General features: G+C 39.4%; 2 long non-coding RNA genes across 6 annotated transcripts in view; one reads left to right on the forward strand and one right to left on the reverse strand.

Moving 5' to 3' along the window:
• Positions 1-15,971, reverse strand: part of LOC308610052 — a 1,140,458-nt gene that overhangs the window by 904,912 nt on the left and 219,575 nt on the right. The window lies entirely within an intron of this gene.
• LOC308610054 overlaps positions 12,134-15,971 on the forward strand; it is a 31,381-nt gene continuing 27,543 nt past the window's right edge. The window contains exon 1 of the long non-coding RNA XR_014014409.1: positions 12,134-12,688. This is a non-coding gene — a long non-coding RNA (uncharacterized lncRNA). The remainder of the gene's footprint in view (positions 12,689-15,971) is intronic.

A 15,971-nucleotide genomic window follows, 5' to 3' on the forward strand; every position in this document is an offset into this window, starting at 1 on the left:
TGTTTAGCATTAGCACACTGCCTGTCTCTTGTTAGTAATACCTGCTTTTATTATTAATTCTTCTCTATATTCCCAGTTTCAGCAAGGTGCCTAACGTATAATAGTTGTTCAGCAAATATTTACTGGATTGAACTAGCTCTGAAATTTAAGCATTGGGTCAACAGCAAAGTAGTCACCCCACCATCATTTCTCCCACAGGAAGGGAGAATAGATGGAAGCGAGCCATCATACTTTCTTTTCTTATTCTAAACTTCCCATCCAGGCCCAGCAATAAAATAATCTTCCTGAACCCCAACAAGTTCGAGAATTTTTCAAATCACACTATTTGAAAATAGTTGGGTTTCCCTAATCTAATATGTCCCAGGACCCCAAGGTCACCAAGCTTATATTAATGAAGTCTAGTTAAGATAAATGATTACACTTAGTAAACCAACTGCTTATGAGCTCATTGGGCTTTTTAAATTTTACTATCTGCGCTTCATAGAGACACAAGTATTTTGCTTTTGTAGGACACTCAACAGTCAAAGTAGTCTTTCAAAAAGCACAAATCACATGCTATTATTGCACTGCTTCTAACCTCTAAAGGCTATCTATTGTAAAGAGATTAAATTTTCAACTACTTAGCCAGGCTCACAGGGACCATGTGCTCTGGTCACTTACTACATCTTTCCCTGACCTTCATGGGGTTCGAGGCACAGTTGTCTTTTTCAGTCCCTCAGATGCAACAAGCTCTACTTCTTGCTCTCCCAGCTTTAGATGGGCTAATCCTTCTACCCAGACCAATTTCCCTCTGATCATTAAGGTCTCGGTTCAAACGCCACCACTACTATCTTGACCAAAGAGACCTGCCTCCTCAGTGCCTCTCCGTCCCATTGTCCAGTTGTATTTCTGTCGCTGTACAAAATTTATTTACGTTTACTCTGTCTTCCTCCACCACTGGACATTTGCTTAAGAGCAAGGACTTTGTAATTTTTTGCTCACCGCTGAATCTTCCAAGGCTTGCAGCAGACACTGGCACATAGAAGGTGTGTAGGAAATGTGTGGCTAATAAATGAATAAATATGTGAATGAAAAAAAAAAAACTGTGAAACACTAACACAAGAATATTCTTCTTTCAAAAGAATAATGAAAAATAATTTCATTCAATAAGAGTCATTCTTAGTTACTGATACATGACTTAGTAGTTCCCATTCAATTTAAAATGTTCCATTTTTTTTCTGATACTTCACAAGTCATTAATTAAATGTTGCTCACTTTTAAGGCCAATCTGTGAGACATTATTTAACTTGTCCAGCATTAACTCAGCATTAACTTAGGCGGGGCTTCACCAAGTACTGATCATGGGACCTTGGCCTCTCATTGCCTCAGTTTTCTCATTTGTAACACGGGTATAATAATAGGCTTATTTCATAGGCGTATGAGGAGGAAAACCTCATATATATATGTGTGTGTGTCTATATATATGTATTTAAACAGTGTCTTAGAATAGTGTCTGGCACATGATAAGCATTATAGAGTATTGACTGCTGCTACTAGTACTGTTATTATGAGAAATAACTGTTGAGAATAATCCTTCATATACTGGTTTATTCCACTGAAGATAAAGGAAACTAATAGAATATTAGAAATCAGATTAAACACAGAAAGCCAGTAAAATATACCAAGACAGAAGATGATGAGAGTGTAAAAGCATAGAAGAAAAAAAACGGTTTTTGTTTTTCTTTTTCTTTTTTAAAGAAGGAAAGAGCCTAGAAATAGGATAAAAACTATTCGTTGGCTATACTGACATGGAGATCGCTGGTGACCTCTATAAGTAAAATTTCAGGACAGTGGGCAAAGAGATTACGGTGAGAGAAGTCAGATGGATGTAACTTATAGAGTAAATGGGACGTGAGGAAATGGAAACAATATATGAAGATAACAATTTTGAAAAGCTCAGACATGAATTGGCTAAAGAAGATATGCAGGGATTAGGGGAGGAGGGAGGCTTTCATGTTACACATATAGTTTTAACATTTTAAGTTGGAGTCACTAGTCTAGAATGAGGTTGAATTTTGGCAAGAATCATTCATAAGGAGTAGATGGGCTGTAGAAAATGCAGTGTTGTGAAGTACTTGAGAAGATGAGAGAAAATGAAATGCTATCTCTAGTGCACATGGCCTTTTAACTTTAACTCCTGTAGTAAAAGGGAATACAAAGATCAACGCAAATGCTAATGAATTAATGGATTTGGCAGTGGACTATTTACTGACTTCTGTGTTCTTAATGAGTTATGAAGCACCTCACCGGCTCAGAATGGAGGGAGTAGAGAGGATGGAGGAACATTTGAGGAGGGCAGGTAAAGCTTCTCAGAAAATAGTCCTTAAGGAGAATTCGAAAGAACGTACTATAAGTCAGAGCAATATTTCCAGTCTTGAAAATCCATTTGAAGTTGGTGATTACTAATTTATTGGAAAACCTATTTGCCCTGCCACATGATTTTTCTCCAGTTACCTAGATATAAGTTACACAGAGGCAGAAAAGAGTGAGAGATAACAATCGAGGGAAAATACAATTAGTATTTTTTTTACCTTTTTCCACTTCCCAGCTCCAACACTGGGGAGCCTTCACGGACATGGCTGCCCTCCCAGCCTCCAGCAGCACTCTGTTATCAAAGAATTCAAAGAAATGGAACATAGGTTTCCAACTTATTAATATAGGAAAATCAAAAATTATATATAATGTCTTCCGTTGGCAAAGATTTTTGCAATATAATTTGGTTCCATCTTTTGGCAAGTAATTTGGCAATGTCTAGCAAGATAGAAATGTTAATAGCTTTTTACACATTAATTCTAATTCTAGATGCTTATGCCAATAAATACTTTATAATCCAGAAAATTATTATATAAAGATGCTCATTGTCATGTCATTTGCAATAACAAAAAATTAGAAACATCTTTAATTGTTAACAATAGGAAAACAGTTTAGGAAATTATATCCACTTAGTAGAAAATTACACAGTTACTATAGTATAATTACAAGATGATGGAGCAAAATAGAATAATGCTTAATAAAGAAAGAATGAAGAAAGCTGACCTACAATTGTGTCTTCCTTATGACAGTAATTATGTAAACATATAAATATTTATTAAAACTTAAAACCAAAATAAGGTTTTAAAAGCTCTGTACCACTAATGGGGATTTTATGTTTGTTTCAAAATATTTTTTAACATAACTCTTATAATTTTGTTTTTTCTACTCCTTTTCTTAAGATTTTCTGATTATTACCTCATTTTTCATTTCATAGTTTCAAATAAAGTCAGCAATTTTATCATCAGAGAAGATTAGACTTATTTGACAGTTCATAATTCCAAGTTATTTGGTATAAAAAGACCATATACACTTGTAGGTGCTTTCAAAATAAAATTTCGAGAATTTTTTTTTTTTTTTTGCTCAGTCTTTCCTAGTATGGAGATTAAGCAAACTACCTAAAATTGTTAGCCATTCTTTTTTCTTTTTTCGCATTTTATTCAGTTATTCACAGAAATGATAACCAATGAGTCTGCAATTGCCTCTGCCAATTTCTTAAATCCTCTATTATCCACAATATGAAACCATACTAATATGAATGCTTCCAGTATTTTCAGAGCTCTTTAGTTATTATACTTGAGCATTCTGTATGAAGTATCTTATGTAAGTGTAAAATTTAGACTCAACTTCTGGAAGCTTTTCATTTCTTAGTTCAAAAGTGAGAGATGCTTAATCCAGCCATATGATTAACAATTACCTGTATAGTAAGAAGCTCCTAAATTATTGTTTTATGGATACCTGGCAGTTTTCTTGCCATTTCTCAGAAGTTCTCTATTAAACACATTCTCTCTCTCTCTCTCTCTCTCTCTCTCTCTCTCTCTCTCTCTCTCTCCCTCTCTCTCTCTCTCACACACACACACACACACACACACACATTGTGATTAAAAGCACAGACTTTGGCATTATGAAGTCTAAGGTTCAATTTCCAGTTCTGTAGTTTCTGGGCCACTTCACTTTAGGCAAGTAACCTAATGTCTCTGAACCTTGTTATTTTCATCTGTAAAATGGACATTATAATCATATCAGACAATCCTCAAAACATCCATAATGATTTTAGAGTTTCAGAGTCAGGTACAAGCAGGCACTCAGTAAATGGCTAGTGCTTTTATTACTTTATTATTATTTAGGTCTTGATTTTCCTTGAGTCTGTGAGTCCCCATAATGAAACGTAATTTCCAGTAGATTAACACCTGTTTTCACTAAAAATTTTCACTGAGTTCATTACTTTCTGTGCAACCCAGATTAGTTTTCTGCCTTTTTTTCTGTGCCGTATGTAGGTGTTCAATAGATTTATTTAATAAATGTATGAATGCATAGATGAATTTTTGAATGCTTCTTTTTGAGAAGGTAGAACAAATGTGACACAGTAGAACAGATAAGAAAATAGTCCATGGAAAAAATGGCAAAGTCACATATGTGCCCAGGGCCAGCCTAAGAAGAATTGCTTTTTTTTTGAAGGGAAAATGTGTTGAATAGCTTATTTTAATTATTTTTAAAAGTTAAGTACAAGTACTTCCCTGGCGGTCCAGTGGTTAAGACTTCGCCTTCCAATGCAGGGGGTGTGTGTTCAATCCCTAGTCGGGGAGCTATGGTCCCACGTGCCTCGCAGCCAAAATACCAAAACATAAAACAGAAGGTGTATTGTAACAAATTCAATAAAGACTTTAAAAAGTGGTCCACATCAAAAGAAAAGTTAAGTACAAAAATTTGCTGATGATTTACATATTTAGCACCAATAAAATAATGTGAGATTAGCTGTACTAAAACAGGATGTTGAGCTACTTTCGCATTAAGTGACATTATATAGTCTAATTTTGTGGAAAACTTCTGAGATGGCTGATAAAAAGTAAGATGGTGAGTGACCTTTGAGCAGAAAAAGACAGAAAGAGAATTGGCCTTTTCTACATTCTATTGTGCCTCTAAGTAAAATGCTTGGTCATCTAGCTACAAAGCTATATGTCATTTGGCTTTAGGCACCTACTGTGATTTACCTTGTGAAGATCAGATTTTGCCATGGAGAGGATTTGTAAAAGTATCACACATTCCAGTACCATTGGCAACCACAGCTACCAAAAACGCTAATTTAACTTGATGAACCTAATGTCAGATGATAGTATCATTTCTTGTGGGTGTTTTCGGAAAAGGTGGGTAGGAAATGTATACACGTGAATACTTTGTTGACTGAAATAACAATTCATCATTTTGAAAACATTAAATACATTAAAGTTGTTATAGCATCAGGCATTAATATTTCACTGTACTTTAAACATTGCCTACAATCAACGTTTTCTGCCCTTTGAAACAGAATCATGCTTGTGGTATGCATTAATCATATAAAAGATTAAACAGTGAAAAGAAATTCAGCCTTTAAAGACAATTTGCTTTGATTTATTCAGTGGGTTCTTCCAAAAAGATAATACCAAGAATTATTGCTTGTTGGATTGGAGTTACAAATTCTTTCAGAGTTACTTAGTATTTTCTTTAATATCAGTATCAAGGAAGGTAAAGCAAATTTACATATTTTTTAGGAAATACAGGCACATACTCCTAAAACAAGAAACACGATGTTTTTATAGACTTTATTTTTTAGAAATGTTTTTATTTTACAGAAAAATTGAGAAGATAGTATAAAGTGTTTCCATATACACTATACCCATTTCCCTCTATGATGATCCACTTGTATTAGTATGTTACATTGTTACAATCAATTAACAAATATTGATACATTATCATTTATTATAGCCCATCCATTAGTAAAGTTCCTTAGGTTTTACCTAATGTCCTTTTTCTATTCCAGGATTTCATCCAAAACATCACATTACCTTTAGTTGCCATGTTTCCTTAGGCTCCTCTTGGGTTTGATAGCTTCTCATAGTTTCCTTGGATGACCTTGACAATTTTGAGTAGTTAGTTTTTTGTAGGATGCCCACTACTAGAATTTGTTTGATGCATTTTTCATGATAATATTGGGATTATGTGTTTTGGGGAGGAAGACCACAGAGTAGAAGGGTCATTCTGTTAGATCACATCAAGTGTACAAAGTATCAATATGCATTTTGAATGCTGAGGTCGACCTTGATCACCAGGCTGAGGTAGTGTTTTTCAGGTTTCTCCATTGTAAGATTACTGTTTTCCCATTTTCATGCTGTACTTTTTGGAAGGAAGTCAATATGCTCAACCCACAACTAAGGAAAAGGGAGTTATGCTTCAGATGGGGTACTACATAAACTATTTGGAATTCTACTGCACTGGAGATTTATCTATTCTCCTGCATTTATTTATGTATCCAATTATTTATTTATATCAGAAAAACTCATGGATTTTTATTTTATACTTTGGGTTATAATCTAATTCTACTTTAGTTACTTTGTTCCTCAAATTGCTCTAGTCCTGACCCTTGTGAACTCTTTTCAGTTGGCTCTTGTGCCACTCTGAGGTATCCCCATCCTATATATTTTTTTTGGAACTTCCTTACTTTCTGACACTATAAGATGGTCTTGTCTATAAATCTTGTATATTTACTGCCCCAGTCCTAGAATCAGCTATTTCTTCAAGGATAACTAGGTCTTTTTAGTGGAGAACGGTATTAGACAGCAGGATCTGGGTGTGGGGTGTGCTAATTGCTGCTCGGATGTCATTGCTTCTAGATCTTGTCAGCTGACAGAGCAAAGAGATAATATGTGTGTACATGACCCATGTATAGGCACATATCTATAAGTATCTCTCTACATAACCATGTGTATTAAGGTAATATGAAGCAATATTAAGCTAAACATGAATGTATATTGATGTTTCCAACTGTAATCTGTTACCACATAGATCATCTTAGCCTCATCTCTTGCTTATCTTTAAATTTCAACTCCAGCAAAACACTTGGCTTTTAGAAGTATGAAAATCAAATTGTAGCAACTTGGGGAAGCCACATCATCTAGCAGAATAATTCTTAAAGGGCAAGGTGTATATCATCAAATTTTAACTTACAGTCAGCAGTACTTTTTAACATCAAAAGGTCTCCAGACCTCTGCTTCCAAGAAGATGAAGTAGCCCATTTCTCCCAGGTTCTCCCACTTAAAACTAAAACCCTGAACATAACAACAAACAAACATAGGAAGACGCTGAAAGGTGGAAATGAGAAGGCAGACTTAACTAGGGACTTTGGGACTTGAGGAATAACATGGTGATGAGTCCCCTGTGTTTCCTGTTGCTTCCCATACATCCTGGAGAGGGTATAACAGGAACCCCCAATCAATAACCACCAACAGAACAACAGACAAAAAAGCTTCAGAAAAAAACACAAAACCCTGTTCCCCCTAGCCAAAGTATGAGGAAAGGGGTTGCTAAAGACAGAAGACCATTTGGGCAATAATATACACACTACTCGAGCCAAGTGCCAGTGGAATATACACACTACTCGAGCCAAGTGCCAGTGGAATATTGCACCCATCCCCTATGTCCTGTCGTTTCAGTTAGGCCAAGGTAGGATTTGATCTTCCACACCACCCCACTCCTGCCCTCCAGAAGAGCCAGCGCTCTGATTCCCCACCAGGGTTGTTTCAGTGTGGTCCAGTGGTGAGCTGAGCCTCCACCCCTTTCCATTAGCAAACAGACTTAAAAGGTGGTGCCTGGGCTTCCCTGGTGGCGCAGTGGTTTAGAATCTGCCTGCCAATGCAGAGGACACAGGTTCGAGCCCTGGTCTGGGAAGATCCCACATGCTGCGGAGCAGCTGGGCCCATGAGCCACAGCTACTGAGCCTGCGCTCCGCAAGAAGAGAGGCCGCAACAGTGAGAGGCCCGCACACCACGATGAAGAGTGGCACGCGCTCGCCGCAACTAGAGAAAGCCCTTGCACAGAAATGAAGACCCAACACAGCCAAATAAATAAATAAATTTACTTATTAAAAAAAAAAAAAAGGTGGTGCCTGACAGGCTTGTAAACACTGGGCTGCCCTCACACAGTCGTGGGGTCCAATGGTGGGACATAGCGTCCATCTCTCCCTGACATCAATAAGAATAGGATGTTACAGGTTGGAGGGAGTAGGCACCCCACTAACCCCAACACATGATGTCAGTGAGACCCAGTGGGGTGCTGAATCCCCATAACCATCCTGAGGCAGGGCTAGTTGGCAGTTCTCTTCCTCTTACCTTGGTGTCAGTGGGGCCAGCACGTAGCTGACCCTCTACCCACACCCGGCATCAACAAGAAGGAATGAAGTGGGAGGAAGGACAGCAAACACTTCACTTCTCCCCTCCCCTATGTCAAGAAATCTACTGGGGAGATGAACTTCCACTCCTACTAAAAGGCAACACAATGATACTAATGTTCCCACTTTTGGGGGGAAGGTGTCAGAAGGGCCAATAGGATAGCTGCACTTCTACTTGATCTGTCTGCAGTGAGGCAATGTAAGTGCCCACTTTTGCTGGGGTATCGTCAGTAGGGCCCAATGGAAATCTGTACGTAATCCCCCAGTCCTCATACTACGCCTCAAATAGGATGACTTCCTTCTAAAAAGTAATAATAAAATTAAATGGGTTACAGAGTCATATAATAACTCACAATGTTTAGAATACAATGGAAAAATACTTATGACAACAAGAACCAGGAAATCACAGAATAAATGAGAAAAGACAATAAACATACACCAACACTGAGATAAAACATCTATTGAAATGATCAGACAAGGATTTTAAATAAGCTGTCACATAAGTGCTTCAATTAGCAATTATGTGTTCCTTGACAGAAATGGGAAAAATAGAAAATGTAAACAAAGAACTAGAAGCTATAACAATAAAAACAAATGAGAACAGTAGAACTAAAAAATACAACAATCAAAAAACTTTGATCAAAAAAAAAAAAAAACAAAACTTTGCTCAAGAGTAGACTGGAGATTACAAAGCATAGAATCATGAACTTAGAAGAGATCAATAGAATGTACCAAATGTACAGAGAAAAATAGACTGAGGGGTAAAGATGGGAGAAAGAACAGGATCTCAAGAACCTGTAAACAGTAACAAAAGCACTAACATTCATATCATCAAAGTTCCAGAATGAAAAACGAGAGCAAGTAGGACTGACAAAGTATTCAAAGAAATCATGGCTAAAAAGTTCCCAATTTTTTAGAAGACATAAACACAAATTCAAGAATCTGAACAAACCCAAAGAGGAAAAACGCAAAGATATCCTGGCCAAGACGCGTCACAACTAAACTTCTGAAAAGTAGAGACAAAAAAAATCTCGAAAGTGGACAGGAAGAAACGATGCATTACTTATTGAGAAACACCAATTCCAATGACAGCATATTTCTTGTCTAAAACTCTGGAGTCAGAAGCATGGACATAACATTTTTCAAGTGCTAAAAGAAAAGAACGCTCAGCCACAAATTCACACTTTCTATATCCACTTTCTTGTTTGACTTACATTAATGGACTACTAACTCATCTTTCTATATCCGGGACTGCCATCACCCTTCTCCAAAAATCTAGTCACAGTATTTCCAGAGTGATCTTTCTGAAAATGAAACAACTTTTTCTTATAAAAATACCTGATTGTGTTATGAAACTTTTCTCTCTTCTAAGTTACCAGTTAAAATCCTTCAATGGATTCCCATCTTTCTTGGAGTAAAATCTCACATCCAAACTCTCTTTGTCCTTTTGGGCTGCTGTAAGATTATGGTGCAGGTTGGGTGGCTCATAAACAACAGGCATTTTTTTCTCACAGTTCTGGAGGCTGCAAGTGCAAGAATAGGGTGGCAGTATGGTCAGATGAGGGCCCTCTTCTGAGTCACAGACTTCTCATGGTAACCTCACATGGCAGAAGAGCTTCAGGAGCTCTGGGGCGTCTCTTGTATAAGAGCACTAATACCATAATCATTTCCCAAAGGCCCCACCTACTAATACTATAACCTCCGGAAATTAAGATTTCAACGTATAAATTTGGAGGGGAACACAAAGACTACACCACAGCACTTCCTATACATACATGGACCATTCATGGTCTGGCTTCTACCACCCTCTCCATTGTCTTCTTTTCTTACACTCCAGTGAGCATTTCTTTTCTTTTTTTTTTTTTTTTGCGGTACGCGGGCCTCTCCCTGTTGTGGCCTCTCCCGTTGCAGAGCACAGGCTCCGGACGTGCAGGCTCAGCAGCCATGGCTCACGGGCCCAGCCGCTCCGTGGCATGTGGGATCTTCCCAGACCGGGGCACGAAACCGTGTCCCCAGCATCGGCAGGCGGACTCTCAACCACTGCGCCACCAGGGAAGCCCCAGTGACATTTCTTATACTGATTATGAATGGAACTCCTTTCTGGACTGATCCTTAACCATTCTTTTTCTGGCAAACATGAATTTATCTTCTCTTTTCCTCAAAAATTCACCCTTCCTTCATGTTACATATCCATTTCCATTGCCTTCTACAGGAAGCCCTACTGATATCCCCCATATACTACTGTCCACAGCATGAATTAAGGTCTTACCGTGTCTTCCTATAGCACTCTGTAATAATTTTTACGGTAACTATGGATTTTCTTATTTGAGTCTCACAATACATTGACTTCTAGGTGGCATGATAATGATTTCAGTAACAGTAACACAGGTGTCTAGTTTAACCCATGGCCTACTTTAGGTGTTTAATAAATGTTTGTTGAATGAGTGAATGAATGAATGAATGAATGGTCAGTTTGAAATCTTAATCATGTTACTTTTCAAAAATCTGTTAAAAAGATACCCACAGTTTTCCAGAAGATTAGGGACTTAGGATCTTCAACTTGATTTAATAGAGGAAATTTTTACTCATACATCATGCTTAAATACCTCAAAGTAAAACCATTAACCCAGGAATTTAAGGTTACCATTTGGACTTGCAAGCCAATAATTAATATCTCCTGCCCCCACTGTATTAGATGGTTTCAATGCTCCACTCATATCTCCCCAGCACTCATCATTCCAGTATATGCTGATAGACTCATGCTACCACCTGCAATTATCCACCTTAGGGCAGGCCAGAAATGTACAGGAGTTAATGTATCTGGGTGTAGCTTTCAACCAAGGACAGAGGGGACTGGAAGATAAGTACTTCAAGTTTCTCACCAATTCTTGGGATAACTCTGAGACATGTTCTATAGAGTTTCACAGAACTCCCCTGAAGTACTGGCAGCAGTTTCCTGCAGGAGTAATTGATTCAGTAATGCACCTCTGTTGGCTTCCTTCCATGGCTCCATTCTCAATTCCCACTCCACTTCTGAGTTTTCTGGAAGCACCTCCCAGATGCACAGTTGGCATTCAAATTATTGCCTCAGGTTCTGCTTCTAGGGGAATTCAATTTATAGCCTCCTAACAATCCAGTGCTCCTTACAGAGCCATCACTGGTACAAGTACCAAGGCATGGCACATTATGTATCACCCCTCCTAAATCCTAATATTTTGAAACAGATAGGAAAGAGCACGACCTTGAAGAGAAAAATCGTTTCTATGAGAATAGCCAATGGATAAAGGGAAGGAAGAGACAGTGCCATTTGTTTTCCATTAATGATAGTGTGAAATTTATGGGCAGATGGTCTAACAGGTGTGACTATAATTTGAGGAGCCTGCTCCCTTGGTTACAGAAGACTGCTATTGTTATTATTATGGAAGCACAACCTCATGACTTTATTGCTTCACTTGATGTAGCCTTTTCCTTTACCCTTAAATCTTTCTACATCACTGAATTGCAGCCAATAGATTTATTTTCTCCCTATGGCTCCATCACACAAAAAAGACACACATGTGCACACACACACACACACACACAGAGTTTTGTGTATGCCAGTGCTAGAAAAGACAAGCTCATGGTGCATGTATGCAATGGATATTGTACATTACAGGTCTCTGTGAGATAGTCTTCTGCAGGTTCCTATGTTTATTGTATGAATAATTAACTTTAGTAAAGATAACTTCCTGAAGATCTTGATGAAGACTGAAGAAAGGAAGTAAATTTTAAAGAAAAAGACTTAGAAACTTGCCCTTTTTGCCCTTTCTTTGTGTCTTAATGAACAAAGGATAACTGGGCCTTTTTTGAAGTCTTTGCTTGAGTTGAAGACACAAAATGCAACCTGTACTCTTATCATAATATGTTCAGTTTATGAGTACACTAACTTATAAACTGTGAATTTCCCTAAAGTTATTATACCATGTAGAAGATGTTTGCTGGGACGTTTACTTAAAACCAAACAATTGGGCCTCCCTGGTGGCGCAGTGGTTGAGAGTCCGCCTGCCGATGCAGGGGACGCGGGTTCGTGCCCCGGTCTGGGAGGATCCCACATGCCGCGGAGCGGCTGGGCCCGTGAGCCATGGCCGCTGGGCCTGCGCGTCCGGAGCCTGTGCTCCGCAACGGGAGAGGCCACAGCAGTGAGAGGCCCACATACCGCAAAAAGAAAAAAAAAAAAAAAAAAAAAAAAAAACCAAACAATTGAGGTCTATATGTCCAAATAATTTCCTTCTCTCTTGCTGTCTCCATTTCAGTTTCCTGAGTTTCTGGGAAGGCCTGGTTTCCCCAAAGGAACGATTTCTGGTAGAAGTCTGAAGGTCTGACCCAAGAAAAATAATCCAGTATAGCCAATGAATTGAGGACAAGAAGTTTTCCAATCAGGTAGGAACATTTAATCTCATACATTACAATCACCTTAAGTAAGGTGTGCTGACAGCTGGATATGATTTAACTTCTTGGTAAAAGATGCATATATAACCTGCCCCACAAGGAAGCTGTTCTCAATTCCCTTAGTGGTTGTGGTGTTTTTCAGAGAGTGCCTTGGGGGAAGATGAATACAATAACAGTATGATGCTCTTTTTTTTTTCATTTTTAGCTCATTGTTGCCAAGTACCCTTGGTGACCTTGGTGCCTGTGGTTTAATCCCAGGAGGTTAGACATGTGAAACAGCACATTAACCCTTTTTCGTATTTTCTCCCAAGACAAATCATTTTTATAGGTTGTCTCCATGGACTTCTAGTTGCTTATCAAAATTAAGCATCAAGTCTTCTAAGTGAGCAGTAGCCCCTGTCAGTGTGAGGAAATCAGCTTGGTTCTTATTGGGGCACATCTTCTTGGTCTTGGCACAAAGTGAGTTCACATAGGGAGTTAGAAGGAGGAGAATGGGGCATGCGAAAGGGGAGTTCTGTGTTCTCATTTACCTATGCATGTTGAAACTCCACTAAGAGTTTTATTTTCATTAGCAATTTGTGATAAAAACTTAGGGTAGGGCTTCCCTGGTGGCGCAGTGGTTGAGAGTCTGCCTGCCGATGCAGCGGACATGGGTTCGTGCCCCCGTCTGGGAAGATCCCACATACCGCGGAGCGGCTGGGCCCAGGAGCCATGGCCGCTGAGCCTGCGCGTCCAGAGCCTGTGCTCCGCAACGGGAGAGGCCACAGCAGTGATTGGCCCGCGTACCGCAAAAAAAACAAAACTTACGGTAAAGGGAATAATGAAGCTGTCCCACTATATGTCACGACCAAAGATAGTAGTGACATCAAAATCAGGGCCTATCCATCTCATTTGCAGTTATATACTCAGTGTTTAGCCTAGCATTTGATCCCTCATCAGTATTCAATAAGAAGATGCGTGTTGAGTGACTTAAGGATGAATTAATGAATGAAAAAAGTTAATATGGTAGAAAATGTGTTTTAGCCTTGTATTTTCGTTTGTTGCCTTCTGTATTTCAAGACCCAGCACTGTAACTGACACATAGAATATAAGCAGTAAAATTTGTTGAAAGAATGAATGAGTCCCCACAATTCTAAGCAGAATTTTAAGACCCACACAGACCCCCTATCTGCCAAGGTCTATGACAGAAGTATCCAGAGAAGAAAGCCTGATGTCAGCTAGTGGTAGAGCTGACAGAATTTACCTAGTTTTAATAATTTACAGCTCATCCCATTACATTTAGGCATAGTGCCTACATGAGCCATACAATTAGATGTTGACTGAAAAAAAATGCACAACCTAAAAGTTGAGAATTATGTTTTATTTGGAGGACATACTGAGGACTTAAGTCAGGAGACAGCCTCTCAGATAGCTCTGAGGGACTGTTCTGAAGAGGTAAGGGAGGGCACAGGATATTTAGGGGTTCTTGCAAAAAAAAAAAGCCCCGGTAGTTGGAACATCAACATCTAGCCCCCGCAAGGTAGACTGCAGTGTGTTCCCCTTCCCTCGGCCTACCCTGGGGCACCCTGAAGGGCCTACGGGTCTGAGTGTGGTCCAGCAAGCCCAGGGGAGCCTGCGGGTCCTCAGAGTTCTTGTCCTGAAACTGGCGCTGACGCGACGGGGCCACGAGTCTCTAGACACTTACTGCCGTTAAACGAATGCAGAACTGCGACTAAGGCCTCAGGGAACCTGCTTCACGCCTACCCTTCTGGATGCCAAATCAAGACCTTACGTTGAGGCTAGGGCCCCCGTTGAGATTCCCCTTAGCTCTAGAGCAGGGCAGGAAGAGCTCCCACCCAGGACCTGGAAGCATCCTCTTTCTTTCGAGAAAACTCTTTTTTTTCTCAGAGCCATGCCTGCAGGGACTAGAAACACGGCAACAACAGTGATTTTCAGGTTTTTTCCGGCTGCAAGAATGGAGCTTTCAAAATGGGAAAACCAGGCTTTTCGCTATAGACGCCATGTCTAGATTGACACGCAGCCTAAATACGTGTGTTTTCTAACAAGTAAAAGAGACACAAGCTACCCACTGTGCCCTAAACTGCATCAACTTTTTAAAGCAGGGTGTTCTGCGGCTAGCGAACTGCCTCAATGAAGGAATGCCTTCGGTCGGCCAAGGGGCCTGTGTATCTTCCAATATCCGGCAGTGTTACATGAAGAACTGTTCCTTAGTTGAAGTTGCAGTGCAAGCTGAATTTCCCCTTGAGGTATGGTGACTTCACGTATGAGGTCCGAGGGAGAATTGCCTTCCTCCCCTTTGAAGTCCCAAACCACTACACCCAACATCTTTGTCTTTAGTTGAAAGTGGTATTTAAGGTGAGGATTTCAGCCATTTGGGAGATTTACTGAGTTCTCCTGGGTCTCTTCCATGTATACATATTATTAAATTTTGTTTGATTTTCTCCTGTTAATCTTAATCTGTCTCATGTCAATTTAATTCCTAGACTAACCAGAAAAATCTAGAAGGGTACAGGAAACTTTCTTCCTGCCCAAGAGGCATTATAGTGCAGGGCACATTGCCTGCCTTTGAAAGCATCTGAACTTCTACACATTGAGAACCCTCTCCTTTCCATGCCCCTTTACCATAGGCATAAAGATTTCTGTGCACATCGAGGCTGAGAAGAACTCCTGAGTCCATCATTGTTTCTCCAGGCAGTCATGAAGACTGTCAGAGAGGAAGAACTTTTCCTCTGCCCTTCTGTAGGCAAATGGAGTAGGGGGTCCCCAAAGAAAAAGAATCAAATATAACTTTTTGACATAAGGGAAGCCATTTTAAGCCTAAATCATTTGTGATCTCAGCCTGGTCATGATGCTTGCTCTTGAACAGGTCTCAGTAATTAATGATCTTGTGAAATAAAATTGTCCCTTACCATCTGGTTCTATAAGAATGAAGTCACTAGCCACTGTGGTCTCTGACCTTGACAAAAAAGTAATCACTTGATCTAAAAGAGAACTGGAAATTTTTCTTTGAGCCAAATTTGAGGATTATAACCTGGGAAGAGCATCTCAGAAAACTCTGAAAACTCTTCTGCCCATTAGAAACCCAGGGAGGTGTATAAGTTTTTTTTGAGACAGAGGGCTGTACATCAAATGACATTTTATTGAACGTTTACATAATTCAGATCTAAGTGCCATCCTGCTGGTCATGTAACCCCTTACAAGGTCAAGAAGAAATGTTATCTCTTAAGGAGGGAGTTGTCTTGTTGATGTTAGGAGAATGTTGCTCTTTATGGTT

The sequence above is a fragment of the Mesoplodon bidens genome (genome assembly GCF_964165515.1).
Source record: "Mesoplodon bidens genome assembly, contig: HAP1_SCAFFOLD_81, whole genome shotgun sequence".
Lineage (NCBI taxonomy): Eukaryota > Metazoa > Chordata > Mammalia > Artiodactyla > Ziphiidae > Mesoplodon > Mesoplodon bidens.